Here is an 8,860-nt window from a genome sequence, read left to right on the forward strand (position 1 = left end):
CTTAGATCGGTGCCTGGCACACAGCACTTACTAAATGTTAGCTATTATTTATCCCTCTTAGTGGGCTATTATTATTCCTGAAAGCAGTGGTTCTCTGGAAGATTTCCCGCCTAGCCTGGAGACAGGGCTTGGGCTCCATAACCTTTCCAGGATTCTGCTCCCCTCCATCCAAGCTCGCATTCTAGGAGTGGGAAGAAATGTGCTTGTGGAGGTCTCCAGCCCTACCCTGGCCCCATCCATTGGCAGCCAAGCCTCTTGCATTTCACGGATCTCAACTCTGTTACAAGTTATAAATAACCCCGAGCCATCTGTCCTATGAAACCCCAATACTGAGACTAAAAGCAGAAGCTTCCTAGATCCCTGCTTCCATCCTTCTCCATCTTCTTCCGTTCCTGGCAGGATTTTTACTTTCTCTGCTTTAGAATTTAACGCTCTTTCCTTTTGTCCTGCCTTCCCCACCCCCAGCCTGTGGATGGACTCTCCACTATTGCAGATGTTAAAAAATCTCTGGGGAGCAGTTCTCTTGGAAGGAAATGTCCATTTAAAGAAGTTGTACAGGAGCAATGTGCTCTGTCTTCAGCCCCCGGATGGGCAGGGGGAGCAGCTGCGAGGCGGATGGAATGTGCACAGAAAGCCTGAGGGGCCGGCGAGGCCAGCGCCCCCCACAGCAAAGAGACTCAGGAGCAGTGGCTTTAGGAGTCCCAAAAGCTGAGCCAGTTTTCAGCCTTGTTGTTGGGGACGATGAGGTGGAAATACTTGGAACACTTCTTGGCATTCATTCCCACCCACTAAGAAACCCTGTTCTCCGTGAGTCCCCACGCCTCAGCCCCTCTCAGCCTGCCAAAGCGCTAATCAGCTGGTCTGGGGCTGGGGGGGTGGGGTGGACATAAACAGAGTGGACAGCACCTTTCTTGTCAGGAAGCGCATTTCATCAGGGCCTTCTAGAGACCACGCCGGCACCTTTGTGCTCTGCCCCTTAGAGACCCCAGCACAGGGGCAGCCGTGGTTTTCCCTCCTGAGCCACATGATCAGATATCCATATGGACGGGGAACACATAAAAGGCTTGGCTGTTCTATCAGGTGTTTAGTAAATACAGAGGAATATCTGTAAGCTATAAGGTGTAAAAAAAAACACTCGACAAGCCCTCGTGTCCTCACCATCCAGTTTAAGGAGACCATGGCTGCCTTGCCCTTGAGCGCCTCCCTGACCTCATCTGATTCCCGCCTCTATCTTCACCCTTTTTTTAAAAAGATTTATTTTTATTTATTCCCCTATCCCCACCCTCGTTGTCTGCTCTGTGTCCATTTGCTGTGTGTTCTTCTGTGTCCGCTTGTCTTGCCAGGTGGTCCTGGAAATCTGTGTCTCTTTTTGTTGTGTCATCTGGCTGTGTCAACTCTCCATGTGTACGGTGACATTCCTGGGTGGGCTGCACTATTTTTCACGTGGGGCACACTCTTTGCACATGGGGCACCCCTACGTGGGGGACACCCCTGTATGGGGGACACCCCTTCGTGGCACGGCACGTGGGCCAGCTCACTACATGGGCCAGGAGGCTGTAGACCTCCTATATGGTAGGTGGGTGCTCTATCAGTTGAACCACATCCACTTCCCCACCCTTAATTTTGAGCATGTAATCCACTTGTATTTCTTTACCTTTTTATCATGTTTATATCCCTAAATGACATTTTGTTGTTTGACTTTATATGTTTTGAACATTTTGTGAATGGAATCAAAGTGTATCAATCTTTTCTGTGAGTATTTTCTTTCATCCGTGTGTGTTGCTACTGCTGATTTGTTTTCATTACTGTACAGAATTCCATTGTATGAATATACCTACACATTTCTCAGTTCTTCCACATACTGGAAATGATGCTGTAATAACTATTCTTCTTCATGTCTCTTGCTGCATATGTGGGAGAGTTTCCCTAGGTATATGCATTGAAGTAGAATCGCTGATCACAGAGCATACAATTTTTCAACTCTGCTAGATAATGTAAAAATTGTTTTCCAAGGTAATTGAACCAATTTATAGTCCCACTAATAATGATATTGTCATATGTTAAGTTTTTTTTTTGTTTGTTTTTTTGTTTTTTTTGGCCTATCTGGAGGGAATAAAATGGCATTTAATTGTGGCTAAAATTTCCGTATTCCTGATTACAAATGAATTTGAGCATTTTTTCAGATGTTTATTGGCCACTCAGAGTTCATCATTTGTGATATTCTTGTTCAAATATTTTGCCCATTTTTCTTTTGGATGTTCATCTTTCTTTTGATTGTACTAGTTCTTCATATATTCTGGATAATAGTCCTTTGTCAGAATGATGTGTCACATATGTCTTCTCTTTCTCTGGTTTGCCTTTTCATCCACTTATAAGCGTCTCTTTTTTTTCCTTTCAGCTTTTTATTTTGAAATAATTTTAAACTCTTAGTACAATTGCAAAAAATAATACAAAACCCATACAGAGAATTCCAACATAATCCACCCCCAGATACCCAGATCCACCAATTTTAAACATTTTGCCACATTTACTGTTTCATTCTATCGATCCATATATCCACCAATCAATCAATTAAATTTATCTATCAATTTTCTAAACATTTGAGACTAGGTTGTATTCATCATGCTCCTTGAACACAATACTTCCATGTCTATTTCTTAAGAACAAATATATTCACTTATGTAAGCACCCTAAGTAGTTATTCAGTTCAAGAACTTTAACATTGATATAAAGCTTTCTACCTATATTCCAATTTTTTGATATGTCCCAATAATGGCTATTCGGGCCTTTTCTCCTCCTATTATCTTTTTTTTTTTAAAGATACATAGATCACACAAAATGGCTATTGTTAATAGCACTGTTACGAACATTGGTGTACAAAGATATATGTGAGTCCCTGCTTTGAATTCTTTGGGTATATACCTAGAAGTGTGATTGCTGGGTCATATGGTAGTTCTATTTTTAACTTTTTGAGGAATGGCCAAACTGTTTTCCACAGTGACTGCACCATTTTATATTTCCAACAGAAATGTATGAGGGTTCCTATTTCTCTGCATCCTTATCAGCACTTATTATTTTCTGTTTTTAAAAATAATAGACATTCTTGTAGATTTGAGGTGTAAGTCATTATGGTTTTGATTTGTATTTACTTACTGGCTAATGATCTTGGTATCTTTTCATGTGTTTGTTGGCCATTTGTATATCTTTTTGGAATGTCTATTCAAGTCATTTTCCCATTGTTAAAATTGGGTTGTTTGTCTTTGTGATGTTGAGTTGTAGGAATTCTTTATATATTCTGGATATTAACCCTTATCAGACATATGGTTTCCAAATGTTTTCTCCCATTCTGTTGATTGTCTTTACTTTCCTAATAATGTCCTTAGATACACAGAAGTTTTTACTTTTGATGAGCTCCAATGTATCTATTTTTCTTTTGTTGTTCATGCTTTCAATGTAAAGTCCAAGAATCCATTGCCTAACACAGGGTCCTGTGGATATTTCCCTGTTTTCCTGTAATAGTTTTATAATTTTAGCTCTTATTTATATTTATGTTGTTGATCTATTTTGAGTTAATTTTTGTGTATGATATGAGGCAGGGGTCTACTTTCATTCTTTTACATGTAAATATCCAGTTTTCCTAACACCATTTGTTGAAGAGACTTCTTTTTCCCCATTGAGTGGACTTGATATCCTTGTCAAAAATCAGTTGGGAGAAGTGGATATGACTCAAGCAGTTGGGCTCTGCTTTCCACATGGGAGTTCCTGGGTTTAGTTCCTGGGGCCTCCTCGAGAAGGTGAGCTGGTACAACTGGGAGGCACGGCAAGCTGACTCAACAAGATGACACAACAAAGAGACACAAAGAGGAAAGACAATGAGAAATACAACACACCAGGGAGCTGAGGTGGCTCAAGTGATTGGGTGCCTCTCTCCCACCTGGGAGGTCCCAGGTTTGGGTCCTGGTGACTCCTAGAGAAGATGAGCAGACAGTGAGTGCAAACAACAAGGGGTGGGGGATAAATAAATAAAATAAAATAAAATAAAATAAATCTTTTTAAAAAATCAGTTGGCCATAGATGTGTGGGTTTATTTCTGTACTCTCAATTCTATTCCATCAGTCTACATGTTTGACCTTGTGCCAGTACCACACTGTTTTGTTTACTGTAGCTTGGTGATAAGTTTTTTAAAAATCTAGACATGGTGAGTTCTCCAACTTTGTTCTTTTTCTAGATGGTTTTGGATACTGAGGGTCTCTTGTCCTTCCCTATGAGTTTATGATTAGTTTTTACATATCTGTGAAAAGGGCTATTGGAATTTGATTGGATGTGTGTTGAATCCATGTATTTGGATAATATTGACATCTTAATGATATTAAGTATTCCAATCTATGAGCTCAGAGTATCTTTCCATTTATTAATATCTTTCATTTTTTTCAGTAATGGTTTGTTGTTTTTTGCATATAAATCCTTTACATCCTTGGTTAAATTTATTCCTAGATATTTTATTCTTTTAGTTGTCATTGTAAATGGAATTGTTTTCCTGATTTCATTTTTGGGTTATTTATTGCTAGTGTATGTAACATCACTGATTTTTGTGTGTTACATTCTTGTTCTTTAAGGATGTCTTTTGATGGACAGAAATTTATTTTAATGAATTCTATATAATCAATTTTCCCTTTTAGGGTTAATGATTTTTTTTTTTTTCTGTTTAAGAAATCTTTGACTACATCAAGAACATCAAGATACTTTTTTCAGTTATCTTTTAGAAGCTTTATTGTTTCCAATTTCACATTTAGTGCTTTCTTCAGCAGCATACATACTAAAATTGGAACAATATAGAGATTAGCATGACCCCTACACAAGGATAACATGCAAATTCTCGAAGCATTCCATGTTTTTAGAACATATGGGACCAGAAATTGTGCTGTAGTCATTTTTGAAAAATACAGTCTGCCACAATCTTTGAGTTGCAGGGTTTTTTGTTTTGTTTTTAGAATTATAGTAAATTCCAACAATAATTATTCACATTTCGAAGGGTGGGAATTAAATGGAATAAAATACAAAAGTTTGTATTCACTTATTAAAATATAAAAGACACTAAATAAATGTGTACTGACTGTCTTTGCATGCAACCCCCACCCCAGAAAATTCACACTTAGGTCTCTATTTGTCTGGAATGGAGATTAGTATGTGGTATGATGTTGGGGGTCAATGTTCATATCTTTTTTTCTCCATATGAATATCCAATTGTTGTAATGTAATTTGTTGAAAAGAATATCCTTTCCATACTGCCTTGCAGTGGTACTTTTGTCACAAATCAGGTAACTATATACTTGTGTTCTGAAATCTATTATCTTCTACTTATCCTTGCACCATTTTTTTTTGTTCTTCCAGATTGTCTCCTCCATTTAGAACAAGTTTGTTAATTTCCACCCAAAAAAACCGGTGAGAATTTGATCGGTAGTGTACTGAATTTGGAAAGATCTGAATCTATACAATATTGGGTCTTCCAATTCATGAACATGTTATATCTCTCTATGCCTTTAGATCTTTTATACTTTCTCTTGGTGATGTTTTATAGTCTTCTTTGTAGAGAATTTATACATTTCGTTAATTCATTCCTAGGTATCTTTTTTGCTGATATAAAGTCTTTAAATTTTTCATTTTCTAATTATTGCTGCTGTAAAGAGATACAATCAACTTTTTAATAGTGGCCTTTTATCCAGTGAACTTTGTAAATGCCTATATGTTATAACAGTTTATATATAGATCCTTACGGAAATCTTGTGTTCACAATTACATTATTGGCTAATAATGACAGTTTCATTTTTTCTTTATAATTTTTAATTTTTATTCTTGATATTTTATTGCCTTATTACACATGCTACAAACTCCAGTATAATGATGAAATGAAGTGCTAACAGCAGGCGGTCTTGTTACTGATTTCAAAGAAGGAATTTTTCCATATTTTATGATTAAGATGATATTTGATGTTGGTTTTTAAAAGACACTTTCTATCAGATTATGGAAGTTCTTTCCTACTTCTAGTTTTCTAAGGGACTTTATTATACATGAATATTGAATTTTATCCAATTATTTTTCTTTATCTATTGAGATCATGCTTTTTTTCTTTTTATTCTGCTAATAGGTACAATGACTTCAATAACTTCCAACATTAACTACATTATAGTTCTGACTCTAGTTACCTGGAGTAAAGTCAGACTCAACAAGTTGAGGGCACATTCCCCCACTTGAGGATTCATTTCAGCCTTTACTGCCCCCACTTCACACACCGGCCACAAGTTATTGGGTTACTGGGCCACCCACACTTCTGGCCAAGTGGCAACAAATTTGGGATTTCCCACTCTCCCCTGAGGTTTGATAATTTGCTCGAACCAATCACAGAACTCAGGAAAGTGCTATTCTTACAATGATAGTTTTATCATGGTGAAAAGGAAGTATAAGGTGAGCTCTGGAAGAGTTTCAAATGCAAAATTTCTATGTCCTCTCTATAAGAAATCAGAATGAATCACCCTCTGGCACACTGATGTGTATCATCCATTTTGGAAACTCACCTGAGTTTTGGGTGCCCAGAGTTTTTATAGGGTTTCATTACACAGATATAATTGATGGAATCAATGCTCATATGGTTGAACTCAGTCTCAGGTCCCCTCCTTTCCCCAGAGGTCAGGTTGATAAGACATGGCTCAAAGCCACAACCCCCTAATCGCAAGGTTGGGGTCTTTTTGGTGTGGCCAGTCCCCCACCCTAAGACTACTGATGAAAATGGCTCCACTCTGAATCATCTCATTAGCACAAATGATCAGGTATGATCTAGGGACCACCATAAGTAACAAAAGACATTCCTATCATGTATCATGAGAAATTCCAGGGATGTAGAGGTTACCTCATAGAAATTGGGACAAAAGCCAAATTCTTTATTACACTGCACATAGTGAAACATATTTATTGGCTTTTGGGCATTAAATTCTTCTTGTGGTTTGTTGTATCCTTTTTATTTTTTTATTGACTTTGTAATAATATTACATTAAAAATATATATATATGTGAGGTCCCATTCAACCCCACCCCCCCACCCCCCCCCTCCCCCCCCAACAACACTCGTTCCCATCATCATGACACATCCATTGGTATCCTTTTTATATATCATTGGGTTTGATTAATTAATGTTATATTTAGGACTTTTTCAACTATGTTCATGAGAGAAATTGATGTGTAATTTTCCTTTCTTACATAGTTTTCTCAGGTTTTAGTACCAAGATTATGCTACCCTCATATAGTGTTCCCCAACAATGGATGTCCATCCAGTACCTCAGAAAGGGACCTTATTTGGAAATTGTGGAAATAAGATGAGGTCATAATGGATTAGGGTGAGCACTAATTCCAGTGCTGGTGTCCTTATAAGAAGAGGAGGGGACACATAGACATACACAGGGAAGAAGGCCACGTGAAGGCAGAGGCCAAAATTACAGTGAGGCAGTGACAAGCCGAGGAATGTCGAGGATTGCCAGGAGCCACCGGAAGCCAGGAATTCTTCCCCAAAGTCTTCAGGGGAAACAAGGCCCTGAGGACACCTTGATTTCAAATTTCTAGCTTCCAGAACTGTGAGAAAATAAATTTATGCTGTTTTAAGCCACACAGCTTGTAATGATCTGTTATAGCAACCCTAGAAAACCAATACACTTCATAAAACAAATTGGAAAGTGTTTATATTTTTCTATTATTTTAAAGAGTTTGTGTAAGATTTGTGCCAGTTTCTTCATTAAATACTTAAAAGAGTTCACTTAGGAAGCCATACAGTCCTAGACTTTTCCTTATGGGAAGGTGTTCAATTACAGATTTAATTTCTTCTTTAGAAATATGATAATTCAAATTAATTTTCTATTTCTTTTAGTGGCAATTTTAGTAACTTTTGTGTATTTCAAGAATTTTTTTCCATTTCATGAAAATTTAAAAATGTACTGGTAGCTGTTCATAATATCCTCATTATGTTTTTAACAATTGTTGGATCTGATCTGTAGAGATATCCTTTTTTATTCCTGATGTTGGAATATATGTTTTTTCTGTTTTGCCTTTGAACAGTTTTGCTAGGTGTTTTTAAATTTTATTAGTCTTTGCAAAGAATCAACTTTTGGCTTTGCTGATTATCCGTTATATGCTCTTTTGTTTTCCATTTCTGCTCTTATCTTGATTGCATTGTGACTTTCATTTTCTTCAAGATTAACTAACTTGCCCTCCTTTGACAGAGTCCTGATATGGATGCTTAGATTATTGGTTTTCAAGCTTTCTTTATTTCTAATGTATGTATTTAAGACTTTATTTCCCTTTTTTTAAAAAAAGATTGATTGATTCCCCTCCCCACCCCATTGTCTCCTCTCTGCTCCCTGGTCTGCTGTGTCTCTTATTGTCTCTCCTCTGTGTCTCTTTTTGTTGCATCATCTTGCTGTGCCAGTTCTCCACTCGGGCCAGCTTGCCGCGCCTTGCCACATGGGCCAGCACTCCTGTGAGGGCCAGCACTCCACTTGGGCCAGTTCGCCACATGGGCCAGCACTTGAATGGGCAGCTCTCTGCACAGGCCAGCTCACCATGCAGGCCAGCTTGCCTTCACCATGAGGCCCTGGGAATTGAACTCTGGACCTCCTGTGTGGTAGACAGGAGCTGAATCACTTGAGCCACATCCATTTTCCTAAGCCACATCTGCTTCCCTATTTCTTATATATACATGCAAATTTCCTTCTAAGAACTGTTTAGCTGCATCTCATACATTTTGATATACTGTGTTTTCATAATCATTCAACTCAAAATATTTTCTCATTTTCATTTGAATTCTTCATTGGTGTTTA

At 37.8% G+C, this 8,860-nt stretch overlaps 1 non-coding gene across 1 annotated transcript; it reads left to right on the plus strand.

The window, feature by feature from the left end:
• The first annotated feature begins 4,792 nt into the window (after positions 1 to 4,792).
• Positions 4,793 to 4,896, plus strand: LOC111761495 (U6 spliceosomal RNA). Its single transcript, XR_002794843.1, has one exon. It is a non-coding gene; the product is annotated as a U6 spliceosomal RNA (small nuclear RNA).
• Positions 4,897 to 8,860: the final 3,964 nt, after the last annotated feature.

This window comes from Dasypus novemcinctus, chromosome 13, assembly GCF_030445035.2.
Source record: "Dasypus novemcinctus isolate mDasNov1 chromosome 13, mDasNov1.1.hap2, whole genome shotgun sequence".
In the NCBI taxonomy this organism is placed as follows: Eukaryota; Metazoa; Chordata; class Mammalia; order Cingulata; family Dasypodidae; genus Dasypus; species Dasypus novemcinctus.